Source organism: Notamacropus eugenii, chromosome 2, assembly GCF_028372415.1.
Source record: "Notamacropus eugenii isolate mMacEug1 chromosome 2, mMacEug1.pri_v2, whole genome shotgun sequence".
Taxonomy (NCBI): Eukaryota; Metazoa; Chordata; class Mammalia; order Diprotodontia; family Macropodidae; genus Notamacropus; species Notamacropus eugenii.
The window spans coordinates 98,814,176-98,832,428 of record NC_092873.1 but is presented as its reverse complement, the minus strand read 5'-3'; positions in this window follow the sequence as shown (position 1 = coordinate 98,832,428).

Here is an 18,253-nt window from a genome sequence, read left to right as displayed (position 1 = left end):
ACAGGCATTTCCTCCCTTCCTTTCTGATGAGGAAGAACAATGCTTACCATCAGGCAAAGACACAGAAATCAAGGCTTCTGTGTCCCAGCCCACTCAATGGGCACAGGCCATGGAAGAGCTCAAAAAGAATTTTGAAAATCAAGTTAGAGAGGTGGAGGAAAAGCTGGGAAGAGAAATGAGAGACATGAAGTCAAAGCATGAACAGCAAATCAGCTCCCTGCTAAAGGAGACCCAAAAAAATGTTGAAGAAAATAACACCTTGAAAACTAGCCTAACTCAATTGGCAAAAGAGGTTCAAAAAGCCAATGAGGAGAAGAATGCTTTCAAAAGCAGAATTAGCCAAATGGAAAAGGAGATTCAAAAGCTCACTGAAGAAAATAGTTCTTTCAAAATTAGAATGGAACAGATGGAGGCTAATGACTTTATGAGAAACCAAGAAATCACAAAACAAAACCAAAAGAATGAAAAAATGGAAGATAATGTGAAATATCTCATTGGAAAAACAACTGACCTGGAAAATAGAGCCAGGAGAGACAATTTAAAAATTGTGGGCCTACCTGAAAGCCATGATCAGAAAAAGAGCCTAGACATCATCTTTCATGAAATTATCAATGAAAACTGCCCTGAGATTCTAGAACCAGAGGGCAAAATAAATATTCAAGGAATCCACAGAACACCGCCTGAAAGAGATCCAAAAAGAGAAACTCCTAGGAACATTGTGGCCAAATTCCAGAACTCCCAGGTGAAAGAGAAAATATTGCAAGCAGCTAGAAAGAAACAATTCAAGTATTGTGGAAATACAATCAGGATAACACAAGATCTAGCAGCTTCTACATTAAGGGATCGAAGGGCATGGAATAGGATATTCCAGAAGTCAAAGGAACTAGGACTAAAACCAAGAATCACCTACCCAGCAAAACTGAGTATAATACTTCAGGGGAAAAATTGGTCTTTCAATGAAATAGAGGATTTTCAAGCATTCTTGATGAAAAGACCAGAGCTGAAAAGAAAATTTGACTTCCAAACACAAGAATGAAGAGAACCATGAAAAGGTGAACAGCAAAGAGAAGTCATAAGGGACTTACTAAAGTTGAACTGTTTACATTCCTACATGGAAAGACAATATTTGTAACTCTTGAAACATTTCAGTATCTGGGTACTGGGTGGGATTACACACACACACATGCACACACGCACACACACATAGAGACAGAGTGCACAGAGTGAATTGAAGAGGATGGGATCATATCTTAAAAAAAAAATGAAATCAAGCAGTGAGAGAGAAAGATATTGGGAGGAGAAAGGGAGAATTGAATGGGGCAAATTATCTCTCATAAAAGAGGCAAGCAAAAGACTCATTAGTGGAGGGATAAAGAGGGGAGGTGAGAGAAAAACATGAAGTCTACTCTCATCACATTCCACTAAAGGAAAGAATAAAATGCCTACTCATTTTGGTATGAAAACCTATCTTACAATACAGGAAAGTGGAGGATAAGGGGATAAGCAGAGTGGGGGGGGATGATAGAAGGGAGGGCATGGGGAGGAGAGTGCAATTTGAGGTCAACACTCATGGGGAGGGATAGGATCAAAAGAGAATAGAAGTAATGGGGGACAGGATAGGATGGAGGGAAATATAGTTAGTCCTATACAACACAACTATTATGGAAGTCATTTGCAAAACTACACAGATTTGGCCTATATTGAATTGCTTGCCTTCCAAAGGGAAGGGGTGGAGAGGGAGGGAGCTAAAGAAGTTGGAACTCAAAGTGTTAGGATCAGCTGTAATGTTCTTACCACTAGGAAATAAGAAATACAGGTAAAGGGGAATAGAAAGCTATCTGGCCCTACAGGACAAAAGAGAAGACAGAGACAAGGGCAGAGAGGGATGATAGAAGAGAGAGCAGATTGGTCATAGGGGCAATTAGAATGCTTGGCGTTTGGGGGGGGAGGGGAGAAAAGGGGAAAAATTTGAAACCCAAAATTTTGTGAAAATGAATGTTAAAAGCTAAATAAAAAAAAAAAAAGAAGAAAAAAAGAAAAGAAAAAAAAGAGAAAAAAAAAAAATAAATAAAATGTCAAGCTCATCTGTTCTGTAGCTGAAACACGGTTAAAAACTAATTTCAATGCCCTTGGGGGATGGGTGAGTTACTGTTAAGTATGAACTTCTCTGGCAACCAGGGAACCCAGTGATGGGGAAGGAAAGAAGACAATAGCTGAGGAAAGAACAGGAAAAGATATTGGGACATGATTTGGCTCAGAAGAAAAGAGAAATTATCTAAATTCAGGAAGAATGGCAAGAGACAATGAAGGAGAAAAACCAGTAACCCTGACATACTGGGACCCCTTTTTATTCTTTCATTTCTTTTTTTAAAAGTACTTTTTTCCAATTACATGTAAAGACAATTTTTTTAACATTCTTTTTTTTTTAAATGAGTTCCAAATTTTTCTCCTTCTCTCTCTCTTCCTCCCTTCCTAAAACAGTAAGCAATTTGATATAGGTTATATATGTTTAATCATGCAAAATCTATTTCCATAGTCATGTTGTGAAAGAGGAAATAGACCAAAAGAGAAAAAAAATCACACACACACAAAGAAATCACACACACTTTCACAAAGAAAGTGAAAACAATATGCTTCCATCTGTATTCAGACTCCATCAATTCTTTCTCTGGCTGTAGATAGCATTTTCCATCATGAGTGTTTTGGAACTATCTTGAATCGTATTTCTGAGAAGAGGTAAGTCATTCATAGCTGATCATCATACCGTATTGCTGATATTATATACAGTGTTTTTCTGGTTCTGCTCACTTCACTCAGCATCAGTTCATGTAAGTCTTTCCATGTTTTTTTGAAGTCTGCCTGTTCATCATTTCTTGTAGCACAATAGTATTCCATTACATTCATATACCACAACTTGTTCTGTCATTCCTCAATTTATGTATATCCCCTCAATTTCCAATTTTTTGCCACCACAAAAAGAGTTGCTACAAATATTTTTGTACATATAGGTCCTTTTCTCTTTTTTATGATCTCTTTGGGATACAGACCTAGCAGTAGTATTGCTAAGTCAAAGGAAATACACAGTTTGATTGCTCTTCAGGTATAGTTCCAAATTGCTCTGCAGGATCAGTTCACAACTCTACCAACAATGCATTAGTGTGGGACCCCTTTTAAAAAAAAACTGAAACCAAATTTTTTTCATTTACTCCTTTCAATTACACCTCCTCCATTCCTCTCTCAATCTTCCACCCCTCAGAAAAGAAAATCCTTGCAACAAATATGCCTCATCAAACAAAACAAATTCCAAGATTAGTCATATCTATCTTGGGCTTTGTCTTGAGTCCAGTATCTCTATCTTCATAGGTAAGTAGCCTTTCAACATGGATCACCTAGAATCATAGCTGGTCTTTGCATTAATCAGAGTTCTTAGGTCTTAAACATTTGTCTTTGCAATGTTAACGATGTGGATACAAAGGTCCCCTAAAGGTTGAGATGCTCTTTCCCTGACACCTTAAAGTCTCCCCTTATCTTGGAATACCGTAAAACTTCCCCCTTATCCTGAATCATGGAATTCCTTGTCTCCCCTCCCCCATACTGGGTCATAAGATTCCCTTGTTTGCCTTATCCTGTCCTTATAAAAACAAGCCTCGGTCCCTCTTTAAATTGCTAGTCCTTCCAGGGCTGGCCTGCTGCTTTTGTGTCAATAAAGCTCCCAGTGGCTACAGAGAAGGTCTAAGTGAAATCATTCCATCTGAACCAGATCTCCCATCTCTCTCTCTCCAACATTACTACTATGAATAAATTATTCAATGAATTCAATTTATATCAATGAATAAATTATTCTCTTGGTTCTGCTCACTTCACTTTGTATCAGTACATATGTCATCCCAGGTTTCTCTAAAATTATCCCCTCTGTTAATTTTTAAAGACACAAAAGTGTCCTATTACATTCAAATACCATAATTTGTTCAGCCATTTTCCAAGTGGAGAATATGCATTTTTCTCTTTCTAATTTTTGTTGTAGCCATTTTGGTGGCTATCTTTTCTCTGACCTTCTTTCTAACAGACCTTATTTTAAATAGTATAGAATTCGTATCTGACCATGCCTGCCTCTCACTCTTTTGGCTCTTTTAAAAACCTAAGACTCATAGTTTCCTCAACCTGTAAAACAAGAAGGTTGAACTAGGTGACTTCTCAAGGCTCTTTTATCTAGGATCCTAACCTTTTCTCACATGGTGGTCATATAAGTGGCAAGGATCCATGAAAGTCTATTCAAAAGACATTTTGAAGGATTTGAGGACTGACTGTAGATTTATAGATAACCAAAGAATGTCAGAGTTCAAAGGGACCTGAAAAAAATCATCTAATTCAACTATCTCATTCCTAGAGGAGGGAAACTGAGGCCCATACAGGGAGAAGTAATTTGTTTAAGGTCCCATAGCTATATAATAACAGAAATGGGACAGAAATAAAGTCAGATTTCCTGATTCTCAGTATACCAAGAATCTGCCCAGAAGAGGAACAGGTCAAAACTGGGTGACAGGGATTATCTTGGGTTCCCATAGTTCCCCAAGGTAGGTATATAGATTAAACTCTAACAGCCTTGAGCTATGCCTTTGTTTTTGAAATGGTTTTATCTTCAGTATCTTGAGTGGCCTCACACCTAAATCACTTTACAACATGCTATGCCTCTGAGCTTAAAGCACTTTGAACCCAAAAGGATGTGCCTCTATGGACACAGTGGGTTGGGGCCCATTTCCTATTGAGGACATTTAATGCCCTGATTTCCATATATTTCCTATACCTTGAAAAGGTTGTAATTTGACTTCTTTAGCCCTAAATCTACCCAGTGAGAAGCCAGAATCTGGAACATATGATGATTATCTTCACTAGTTTCCCTGCTGCCCCTCTCTACCGGAAGCATAAACAGGCATTGTTCTTCCCCTGGGTAATCCCAGCTTCTGCCTCTAAGGCTTCCCTCACTGCACACCTGCACAGGTCACATGTCTACACTTGCAACTCAAGCCAGGGGGTAATCTCTGCTTATAAATTCCAAAGTATTTTTCATCCCTCCTAACAATAGCAACTATAATACTTCACATTTCTGTAGTTCTTTGTATTACATTTTACATGCATTATTTTGCCGTTTGCTTCCCAATCTTTAAAATGAGAGGGTGGAACTAGATAGCCCCTTCTACCATCAAAGGTCCTTTCTAGTTCCAAGTCTGTGGTTTCCCTGGATTCTTACAAGATTAAGCTCTAATCCAACCTTCTGCAAGAGGTCTTTCCATGTTCCCCCAGCTGCTGATTCCTGTTCCTCTTAGACTGCCTTCCATCTACACTGGTATGTACCCAGTTATTACATTTCATCTCTGCCATTGGAAGTAAGCTCCCTGAGGGCAGAGACTTTTTACCTTTCTTTGACCTTCATTGTTTAGTACAGTGCCTTGCATATTTTAAGCATTTAACAAATGCTTGTTGACTAACTGATCTATTCTTATGCACATAATAAGACATTAACAACCAATGGCCACTGCTGTTGCTCAGTTGTTTCACTTGTATCTAGCTCTTCGAGATCCCATTTGGGGTTCTCTTAGCAAGATGCTGGAGTGGTTTACCATTTCCTTCTCCAGCTGATTTAATAGATGAGGAAATTGAGACAAATATCATTAAGTGACTTGCCCATAGACACACAGCTTGTGTCTGCGGCCAAACTTGAACTCAGGTCTTCATGACTCCAGACTGGATGCTCTATCCACTGTGCCACCTAGTTGAGATTATGTAACATAAATTTGTGGTGGACCTAATCAGAATCAGTTTGTAATTTTCTCCAATGTCGTTCAGCAGCATGTGTATTCTATACAGAAAATTCCCAAATCTATATGAGCAGCCTAATTTCTTTCTTAAGCTCCAATCTCACATTACCAACTGTCTATTGCACATTTCCAATTAAATGTCCTATAGGCATATCAAAATCGGTATGTCCAAATCAGAAGTGCCTCCCTTCTTCCTAACTTTCCTGTTTCTATAGAAAGCGCCTTCAAATTACCAAGGTTTACAACTTTGGAGTCCTCCTCAATGCTCAATCCTCTCTGACCTCTCATATATAATCCATTGCCAAATCTTGTCAAACGTGCCCCCACAACTCTCATGTTTCTTACCTTCCCTCTACTCAGTAATCTCCTGGTCATTCTTCCTGCTTCAGTCTCTTCTTTCTCCAATCTAATCTCCGTAGTCTGACAAATTGACAATCCTAAAGGTCCTAAACTCTTCATCAGAAGTTCCATTGGCTCTCTCTTGCCCTAGGATCACAAATCCCTCCGTTTTGTATTTAAAAAGCCCCACAATCCACTGCCAGACTTCTTTTCTAGGCTGTTTGCACATTATTCTCTTTCATATATTCTATGTTTCAGACAAACTGGTCAACTCACTGTTCCTATTCACAGCATTTCATATCTTATCTCTACATGTTTGTACTCGTTGTACCCTCAATTAAAATGCCCTCTCTGCTCCTCAAAGAATCCCTAACTTCCTTTGAGTCTGAGCTCATATGTCATCACCTCCTTGAACCTTTCCTGTTTCTCCAAGTTGTTAGTTATCTCTTCCTTCTCACCTTGTCTTGACTTTATGTTTTCTCTAATTGCATACTTCAGTAGAATATAAAGTCCTTAAGTGTAGGAAATGTTTTCTTTTTCCTTTCCTTTATATTTCCAGCATCTAGTCCTGTATCAGACACATAGTAGACCCCTTACAAATGAGTGTTGAATGAATCAGTGCATGAAGGAGTATCTAAATGGATAATGAATGATTTATTAAGCCTTTACTTACCATGGCAAACACTGTGCTAATCATTGAGAATATTTTTTAAAAAGTGTCAGTCTTTGTTCTCAAAGATAATGGAGGAGACAACATATATGCAAGGTTTCAACAGGAAGTCAGATGGAAAAGTCCCATGGTCCTTGGGGTACAACAGCAAAACAGATGATAACGTTTCTTTTTAAATTTCATTTCCACTGATGAAATCATGTCACTTTCTGATTTCAACCATTTGACAGTACCAAGGACTTTGGTGGCACGAAGTTTCATTCCTGGATATTCAGTGGCTGTGGCTCTAGCACTCACAGGAACAGTGGCCAAACTGCATCTCCACATAGCTTTGCCTTTCAGGGTGATGGCTGAGAGTGTAGGACTGGAGGCATTGCCATTCTCAAGGTTTTGGGGTTCTAAGTCTTGGATTGTTTTCACTGTAGTTTGAGGGGAGATTGTGGTCAAGGTAGTGATGATGGTGATTTGACTTTACCTGTAACATCCTGTCTCTCTCCCTCGCTCCCCCTACTCCTGCCAATAAGCTGATTTTTCTACCTTGAGCGATAAGATCATGCATCCATCATAATATGTATGTCTACATCTATGTCAATGTGTATATGTCTGTGTGTTTTTGTACTTCATCTTGTTCAATTTGGTCCTTTGTTCAGCTCAATTAAACATCTATTAAGTACCTATTTTGTTCAAGGTACTGTATCAGGGGTTGGAAATTGAAAGACAAAAGCAAAGTAGTCCCTATCTTCAAAAAATTTGCAAGAAACTAGAAGAATATAGCTTATGCACAGATAAGTAAATGCAAAGTGATTTGAGGAGAGTGAGCACCCACTGTTACTGTTGTTAGTTATTGTGTTCATCCTTCATTGCCAAAGAAGACCATGCCATCAGAGACATGATGACATGACTTGCACTTGACTTTGTTTTGAGTGAGGGAGGGCTGTGAGAGGTCACCAGCCTCACTTTCCCCTCCTAAGCCATCAGGATCCAGTGACCAAATATTCATCAGGATGACTAGAGATGACCCAGGGTGTACTGGGAGACCTTGACCCCTTTAGGCCAAGATCTATTTAGGTACTCACTTAGGGTGAGGTAAGGGCCATTCACTGAATTGGCCTGTTTAAGAAGTACCCAGGGGATGACCCCTTTAATGAGGCAAAGAAAAAGAAAGACATCAGGCTGGGAGGGAAACAGCAACAGCTATTATTGCTAATCACTCTTAAGCCAGGAGGGTCTAGAAGAGAGCCCTTAGGCTAATGGCCTAATGGCCTCCAATGTGTGAGCTTCAACACCGGAGGAAATCAAAAAAAGGTTTTTTATAAGGGGTGGTACCAGAGATGATGTCTATATGAATATAAAAATTCTGAAAAGCAGAAGTAAGAAGGGAGCACACTTCAGAAATGTGGAACAACTTGTGCAAAAACACAAAAAACACAAAAGACACAAAAATGAACTGTTGTATGCAGGATACTACTAGTAGTAGAATTTTGTTGAAATATAGAGTGTATGGAGTTGGGGGATAATATGAAATCAACCAGAAAAGGTAGGTGGGCTTTTAACTCCAGGCTTATCCTAGAAACAATGGGGTCCAGCCTGAAACATTTTAGCATCCTGAGTCTATCATCTCAAATATTAGCTATTCTTCCAAAATTTGTTTCATCCGCAAATTTAATAAGCATCCTATCAGTATCTGTCTTCATCAAAGTTGTGAATACAATGTTGGACAAAAACAGAACTGAGGACAGAGCTCTGAAGGATTCCATGAAGGTCCTCCCTCCAAGTTGAAAGGTGGGTCAGTCAAGCAGTGAAAGAAAGGGAGAACAAAGATACAACCTGCATATTGCACTGGTATCTGTAAAATATTCAAAAAACAAATGATGATCAACCAGCATTCTCTGAGACCATTCTTTAAGCCAGTTGGAAATCCATGTAAATGAGTATAGGCTGTCATCCAGCCAACATCTCTCCATCTCATCTACAAGGATGTCTTGAAAGGCTCTTATCAAAGCCTTCCCTGGAAACCAGGTTCCTGAGTCCATAGCATTCCCTGGATCTAGTCTAGGAATCCTGTTAAAGAAGGAAAGATTAAGTTGACATGACCTGTTCTTATAAAAGCAATAACCACAAGGAGCCAGAATAATTCAATGTGTTCCTAAACCATCCATTTAATAATCCAATCTATAATTTTGCCAGAGGCAATGTAAGGGATCTTGCTACCATCTACAGAATTCACTTTCTTCCCCTTTGTGATAACTGACACATAACCATATCCAATCTTTCGCCTCAACAATTGTTTAGTTGTGCCCAACTTTTCATGACCCCATTTGGGGTTCTGTTGGCAAAAATACTGGAGTGATTTGCCATTTCCTTCTCCAGCTCATTTTACAGATGATTGTTGTCCTTCATTCTCAAAGAAGACCAAAATGACATCACCATGATAAAGTGAAGTTTCAATGTGTACAACTGTGGCTGATCAGACCAATAGGAGCTTAGAATGTTCTACCACAGATTGGGCACAGATAGTCCATGTGAATGTTTGGGGTGAATACTCCAAATTTGCACATCCTACTTTTCCTTTGTTCTGTTTCAATTCTGCTTTGCTCATAAAGCACAGCACCCTTTCTGATGTGGGCATGCTATGGTGACTGGTCCTGTGCTAGTGTCTCCCATGATAAGGAAACTAAGGCAAATCAAGTTAAGTGACTTGTCCAGGGTCACACAGCTTGTAAGTGTCTGAGACCAGATATGAACCCAGGTCTTCCCACCTCCATGCCTCTATCCACTTTGCCACCTAGCTGACCTGCCTTAAAGATTAAGAAAAAATAAAAAGAATTAAGTGGAGTTGCCCAGCTATCATATCTTCATGTACACTGTGGGTATAAGACACAACACAGCATAATAGAAAAGAAAGTAAATGTGGAGTCAGAAAACTTGGATTCAGATACTACCTCTGCCATTTGGTAACTTATCTTGGACAAGTAACCAAACCTCTCCAACTTCAGTTCTGTCTTCCTTTTATGGATGAAGACAGTTTCCCAACCTATTGAACAAAAGTGCTTATTACCCTTGAGCATGATTAATCTGGGGGAGGTGACAAATTCAGTTAGAGAACCTTGATGCTTTTACTATTTCCTGACTTTCTTTTCTCCTCCTATTCCCCAACTTGGCCCTCTTAGCAACATTTACACAAGCCACCTTACTCAGTCAGTTATCCTCCTTCCTCTTTTTCCGGTACCCAATTCTGGATTTCTTTACTTCTCCCAACATGCTTCCTTACTTCATGAAGTGACTAAGACCCAGTTCCAGATATGAGAGAAGTACAACTAGTTTAGGGTGTAATTCTTCTTACCCTTCCACACCCTCTCTTTCCCAGTACACTCCTCCCTCCCCATGAACTTCACCCTTTAATTTCCTTTTTAAAATCATCAGAAATAACAAAACCACTCCAATATGCCTGATGACCTTAGAATTCTGAAAGGATATTTGTATCATTCCTTCATTTGAGGACATTCTAAAAAAAGATGAGAAGAAAAGCTATTTCCCCTCCCCAGGAAATACCAATAATTATAGAACAAGGGAAATTGAATGCATTGATATTCAATATTTTTATAACAAATTATTTAAAACCACCTGGAAATGTATCAGTAAAATATTTATAAGTTATTCTTGAATTAAAAAAACATAAAAGCTTCTTTAAAAAAAAAAAAACCTGGGGAAGGAGCCAAGATGGTGGAGTAGAAAGACACACATATGCTAGCTCCTAACCCACAGCCCATAAAATACCTGTAAAGAAGAACTCCCAACAAATTCTGGAGCAGCAGAAGCCACACAACAACAGAGTGGAGGAGATTTCTGTTCCAGAGCCACCAGAAAAGCCGACACCAAAGGTCTGTCGTACATCAGAGCTGGAGCAGAGCCACCCAGCCCTGCCTTGGCCTCAAGGCACTGAGGGGAGCAGATCCCAGCAGGCTTCAGGGACAGAATCTCCAGCAGCAGTGAAGATCCCTCCACCCACAGGTGCCAAAGGTCAGTGAGAGGGTCTTTTTGGCCAGCTGAGAGGGGAGCAGGGTGTCCCCATGACTCAGGCCCCCTTGGGAGACAGCAGCGGAAGCAGCAACAGACAGGAGCTCCCAAAGCAGGCAGGAGCTTGGATCCATTGTTAAAGGTCTCCACGTAAACTCCCCAAGGGAACTAAGCCCCCTGGGGCAGCCCTGCCCCCACCCAAGCACCTGAACTTATTCTCACACTGAATAGCAGCCCCGCCCCTGCCCAAAGCCCTGATGCTGGGAAGCAGCATTTGAATCTCAGCCCCTAAGTGCTAGCTAGGCAGATCTGGAGGCGAGGTGGGTGTGGAGAGGAAACTCAGAAGTCAAGTAACTAGCTGGGAAAATGCCCAGAAAAGGGGGGAAAAAATAAGACCATAGAAGGTTACTTTCTTGAGGAACAGGTGTCTCCTCCCATCCCTTCAGATGAGGAAGGACAAGGCATACTGCCAGAGTAAGTCAAGGGCCCTCCCTTCAAAAGGGACTTAAACTTGGCCCAGGCAATAGAAGACCTTAAAAATCAAGTTAGCAGCTTACTAAAGGAGAACCAAAAAAACGCTGAGGAAAATAGTAGTTTTAAAAAGAGATTTACTCAATTGGAAAAAGAGGTCCACAAAGCCAAAAGGAGAAGGAGGTTTTAAAAAGCAGAATTAGCCAAATGGAGGAGAAGATTCAAAAGCTCACTGAACAAAATAATTCATTGAAAGAGAGAATTGAGTCCAGGGAAAAGAATGACTATGAGTTAAACCAAGAAGTTAGTAAACAAAACCAAAAATTTAAAAAAATAAAAGATGATATGAAAGAACTCATTGGAAAAACAGCTGACCTTGAAAATAGATTCAGGAGAAATAATTTAAAAATTATTGGGCTACCTGAAAGCCATGATCAAAAAAAGAGCCTAGACACTATTTTCCATGAAATTATCAAAGAAAACTGCCCTGATGTTATAGAATCAGAGGGCAAAATGGATATTGAAAAAATTCATTGGTCACCCCCTGAAAGAAACCCAAACAGAGAAACTACTAGGAATATTGTGATCAAATTTCAGAGTTCCCAGATCAAGGAGATAATACTGCAAGCAGCTAGAAAGAAACAATTTGAGTACTGTGAAAATACAATCAGGATAACACAGGATCTGGCAGCTTCAACATTAAATGAACGAAGGGCTTGGAGTAGGATATTTCAGAAGTCAAAGGAACTGGAATTGAAGCCAAGAATCACCTACCCAGCATATCTGAATATAATACTTCAAAGGAAAAAAATGGACATTCAGTGATAGAGACAAATTTGAAGATTTCATGATGAGGAAAAGACCAGATCTGTATTTATAATTTTGACTTCCCAAGACAAGAATCAAGAGAAGCATGAAAAGGTAAACAGGGGGGAAAAAAAAGAAAAGAAAAATCATAAAAGACTCTCTGAAGCTGAACTGTTTACATTACTACACGGAAAGAAAATATTTTTAACTCTTGAATCGTTTCTCAGTATTTGGGTAGTTGGAGAGATTGTACACACACACTCACACACATACACATAGATAGATAGAGAGTACAGGGTGTGTTATATCAGAAAAGATGATATCCACATACACATACACAAAAAATAAAATAAAATAAAATAAAAATTAAGGGGTGAGAAAGGGAGTAATGAAACAGGGCAGGCTATAACTCATAAACGAGATAAGAAAAATCTTATTCAATAGAGGAGATAAGGGAGAGGGGGGGGGGAATAAAGCTACTCTCCCCACATGTGGCTGAAGGAAGAAATAACATGCTCACTAAATTTGATATGAAAATTTATAGCACACCACAGGAAAGTAGGAGAGGAGGCAATAAGTGGAGCAAAGGGAATGTTAGAAGGGAGGGCAAATGGGAGAAGGGAGTCACGAGAAATAAACACTTTTGAGAAGGGACAAGGTCAATTGTAGGGGGGAAAATTAAGGAGGATAGGGTAGGTCAGAGGGCAATATAATTAGTATTACACAACACGATTGCTACGGAAGTCTTTTGCAAACAACACGTTTAATCTGTATTGAATTGCTTCCCTTCTTAGTGGGGCTGGGGAGGGAGGAGAGGAGGGAGAGAAGTTGGAATTCAAAGTAGTAGAAACAATTGTTGAGAATTTTTACTGCATATAATCGGAAAATAAGAATTACAGGGATAGGGGCATATGGAAATTTATCTTGCCCTGCAAGAAAAGAGAGAAGATGGGGATAGGACAGGGGTGGGGTGTGATGGAGGGGAGGGTACATTGAGGGAAGGAGCAACCAGAATGTAAGGTATTAGGAAGTGGGGGGAGGGGGGTGATGGGGAGAAAATTGGACATGTTACAAAGTGAGGTAAAAGCAATTAGTATTAAAACAATAGGCTGAATTAATTACTGAGAATACATCAATGACATCTTTAGTTTGGAGAAAAGAATTTCAGTCTAACTTTCCAGGAGGAAGGTAACCTCTGATAAAATTTGGCATTGATGGAAAAGTCAAGGTTTTAATGGTAAATTTGATTTTATGCTTGCCATTTAATCAGGAACTAGAACATGTAAGACATGTAAGCCACTTAAGACTTGCCTAAAAGATGTTCCTTAGCCAAAGTGAAACTATAATCATATTTTAAACCTGGTTATAGGAACTTGCCATTTTTAGATGCTATGAGACTACTAAGTGACTGTTCTGAGTCTAACTCCAGGTATGGGAAGCAAGAAAGGCAATCCGAGCCTCCATTACATGATGCCAGTATGCTCATGAGATTCTGGTATGAACTGCATAGGTGATCTCAAGGGAAGAGTGGGAGAGCAGCTGTTCAGCATGGGCTGAGGTGGGATTCTCCTGACTCAGTTTCCCCACTGACACCTGGCAGACTTTAAGCCTGACTGAATTCAAGTGCAAAATCTACTCCTGCCTGGAACTGACATGAAGTTGGGAGCTATTGTATCCCTGCAATATCCCTACTCTTGGTGGCAATTTCCTATAGTCAAAAGGTTTGTAAGCTTAATACCAGATCTATTCAATTTGGGTAGAGGAACATCTGAGGCTATCTAAAATTAAGCTATTAGGCATAGGACTTTAGATCAACAACATTAAGTTAGGGTCCTTTTATTCTTAGTAATACTGTGGAGACAATTAGATCAGGAGATTGTGAGGTTAGCAACATAAATATAATCTGTGTCTCAGTTGGCTTATGTTTAAAAAAAAAAAATTCTTTTGTGGTCCATATTGTAAATGCTTTAAAAAGATGTATCACCTGACCAAAAGTTTGAATTGCTTTATCTGTTATAAACTGTGTTAAAAAAAAAAAAAAAGCAACCTGTTCAAAATAGGTTGCCTTCTGATTTATACAACTTAGTTCTAAAAGGTACCAAGTATAGTGATGCCAACAAGCATTTATAAAGCACTTACTGTGTGCTACGTATGGACAGCTAAGTGGTACAGTGGAAGAAAGCACTGGGGCCTGGAGTCAAGAAAACCTGCGTTAAGATCTGGCCTCAGACACTTCTTGGCTGTGTGACCCTGGATAAGTCACTTGACCCTATTTGCCTTAGTTTCTTCATCTGTAAAACGAGCTGGAGAAGGAAATGGCAAACCTCTCCAGTATCTTTGCCAAGAAAACTCTGAATTGGGTCACAAAGATTTGAAAACATCTGAAAACGACCAAACAGCAGCAACATGTGCTGTGTGTGTAGTGGAAAAGGCATGAGAAGGGATCAAAAGATCTCACTTTCAGTTCTGGATTCAGTGTTGACTTGCTGTGCAATCCTACAATTAATTAATTTCATTTCTTAACTGTAAAATAGGGATTAAGATGTTAAGACTAAGGTATAATGAAAAGAATATTAGATTTTTAAACATAGGGCCTGTGTTTGAATTTTGAGTTTACTACTTTTGTGTCTTGAGGAAGTTTTACCCTCTTGGATTCTGTTTCTTTATTTGTAAAGTAAGAAGATTAGACGAAATGATATCTATGGTCCCCTCTGGCTCTAACTTCTATGATCTTGTGACCTGCTCCACAGAATAGTCTGAAGAAAAAGGTACATTGTGTCCTACATACTTTTATTTTGTTTAAGAAAATGTCTTTCATTTTTATTTCCCATGAAGGATAGTTCATTGGTGGTACCTAGAATTTTCTGTCGTAAAAGTTTCCTAGCAAAAACCAAAAAAAAACCTACTTTCCTTTATCAAAAAAAAATATTTTGTTTGGGAAGATGGTGTCTAGGATTAAGGAAATGATTATGTCTCTGTCTTCTGCTTGGATCAGAACAGAGCTGAAATACTTTATTTGGTTCCAGAGTCTACAGTTTAGGAAGAAAAACTGATAAACTAGAAAAGATAAAAAAATTACACAGACCATAGGATCCCATATCTAGACTTAAAAATGTTCTCAGAGGCAACCTAGCCTAGATATTTTTATCAGTTGAGAACAGCTCTATTGAATTGGGCACTAAACTAATGTATGTCCAGTTACACCCTGTGCATCATCTATAAAAGAACAAGCCTGTTTGGTAAGTAGAATTATTGTATGGTGAGCCAGGAAAGAGTTCTTCTAGCCATGCTCCAGGGAAGAAATCATTTGTGGGAAGAGGAGAAGCTTCTCTTCCTTCCATCTCAACCAGAAGAGGACCTTTATAGCATGTCTCAGATATTCCCCTTTCTCTCTGACATTGCCACCGCTCTGGTATAAGCTCTCATCACCTTATACCTGGAGCAGTATAATAGCCTATCAGTGGATCTGCCTGCCTCAAATCTCTCTCCACTCTAATCCATCCTCCATTCAGCCACTAAAGTGATTTTTCTCAATGCAAAACGTATGCTCACTAACAAGACTGTTTTATGGAGAATTCACATGGGGCAGGCAATCAGAAGAAGCGATACAAGGACACTCTCAAGATCTCTCTCAGGAACTTTGGATTTGATTGTGCAACATGGGAGACACTGGCACAGAGCCATGCAGCATGGCGTGCCCGCATCAGAAAGGGTGCTGTGCTCTATGAGCAAAGCAGAATTGAAACAGCACAAAGGAAACGTAGGATGCACAAATTGTAGTACTCAGCCCAAGTGTTCACACTGACTCTCTGTGCCCAATCTGTGGTTGAGCATTCTGAGTTCATATTGGTCTAATCAGTCACAGTGGGGCACATTGAAGCTTCACTTTATCAAGGTGATATCATTTTGATCCTCTTTGGAAACAAAGGACAACAACCAACCAACACCTTACTCCCTTATAGGTACCCTTCAATCAAGTGTAACTGGCCTCATGATTGCATGCCTTCACTCACCCCTCGTGCCTCAAGTGCTCTCCCTTCTCCACTCTGGCTATTGATCTCTTGGGCTTCCTTTTGGTCTCAGGTAAAATCCCACTCTCTATAGGAATCATCCCCCAAACACTCTTAATTCTAGGGCCTCCCTTCTGTTCATTATTTTCTATTCATCATAGCTTCCTTGTATACATTTGTTTGCATGTTGTCTCTTCCATTAGATTGTAAGGTGCTAGATGGCAGGGACGTTTTGGGCCTCTTTTTATGCCCAGTACTTAGCAGCACAATGCTGGGCATATGATAGGCATTTAATAAATGTTTATTGGTTGATGGATTGTGAACAAACGATTTAGATTTCTCATCTCTGCCCAGTAGTAGCCCAAGGCCAGCAGTGACTGGTGGTAGTGCCTGCATTAAAGTTGAAGACAAACTTTGTCCATTAAGGAAAGTCAGCTTCAAGGACACGATAAGTAGCCCAGCTGAAAGCTCCACCATACCTAAGGAGAATTTCATTAAATGTCCCTGAAGGGAAGAAAACAATTTCTAGGAGCTGTTAGTTACTTCATCCTAGGATGAAGCTGGATGGAGCCATCCAAAACCTGCTCGTTAATTTTCTATGGAGGTTTTTATACCTTGGAAATGGCAAAAGTTACAAACCAGATCTTGATCTACTGTTTTGTTGAATGTGTAGAATTAAGAAAGTGTTGGGGGAAATGTCAATAATTCTGATTACACATAAAAACCTGCAATGAGTATATTTCCCCCCTAGATAGTTAGTTGTCAAATATTCCCCAACACATTTCTGACCTGTTACCACATGAGCTCTAAGCTTGAGCTCAACTTTCTCTGGACCCTATGTATTTGTAAGAGACTGTATCCCTGGAGAAATATTTTGTATCAACTATTCTTACATAATATACCACCTTTGTTAAAAAAAATGAAATTTTTCACAAAAAAAAAAAATCCTCTAGCTGGCTTATTGAATTAGTGGATAAACATGGAGGAAACAAAATAGTAAGGGACTCAATGAGTTACAGCATTAGAAATGCACCTTCTCCCACTCCCACCTTGAGCACATCAGTGTTAACCTTACTACCCTCTGGGGATCCAACCTGCCAGTACCAATGAGGATTGGGAGAATGAATCCCAGAACTCAAGCTACATAAGCCAGTTCTGAATACAGTCAGTCCTCTTTTCACATAACCACAAGCACAGAACAGGGAAACAGAGAAAGGTAGAAGGACTTGAAGTCCTGAAACTGGGAATGTTGAACTTAGAGAGGACTTAGGTAGAGATGTTGTTATTATTCTTAAATTATATGATAACATAATCCATAACATTATTAATTATAACTATATGTTATTATTCATTGATTATTATATATCACATTAATAGCGTAACACTAATTATAACTATAATTAATTTTAGGTTTATATCATGTCATTGTGTTATATATCACTGTTATATGTCATTATGTTATATATTATGCAATAAAATATATAAAGAGTATATTGATTTAATTAAATCAACTTAATTTTAAATAAATTATCAAAATTAACATTAAAATACAATATATTTTATGCATAATATATTATATATAATATGAATTATATGGTTACATATAATATATCATATATGTTTGCATAATATATAATATGATATCAACTGCTACATATTATGGAATAATATGTATTAATAATACAATAATAAGTTAAAGACATAACTGTCTTCAAGTATTCTATTTGAAGAGCTGTTGTGTGGAAGGGTGAGTTAGATTTGTTCTGCTTAGAAGAGAATACCTGGTAGTTCTTAACTTGATAGTTGTAGGGGCAGCTAGGTGGTGCAGTGGATAGAGCACCAGTGCAGGAGTCAAGAGGACCTGAGTTCAAATGTCACCTCAGAGACTAGACACTCACTAGCTGTGTGACCTTGGACAAGTCACTTAACCCCAGTTGCCTCACCCTGGGTCATCTCCAGTCATCCTGATGAATATCTGGTCACTGGATTCAGATGGCTCTGAAGGAGAAGTGGGGCTGGTGACCTTGCACAGCCCTCCCTCACTCAAAACAGTCAGGTGCAAGTCATGTCATCAATTCTCTGATGGCATGGTCTTCTTCGGCAATGAAAGACGAACACACTGC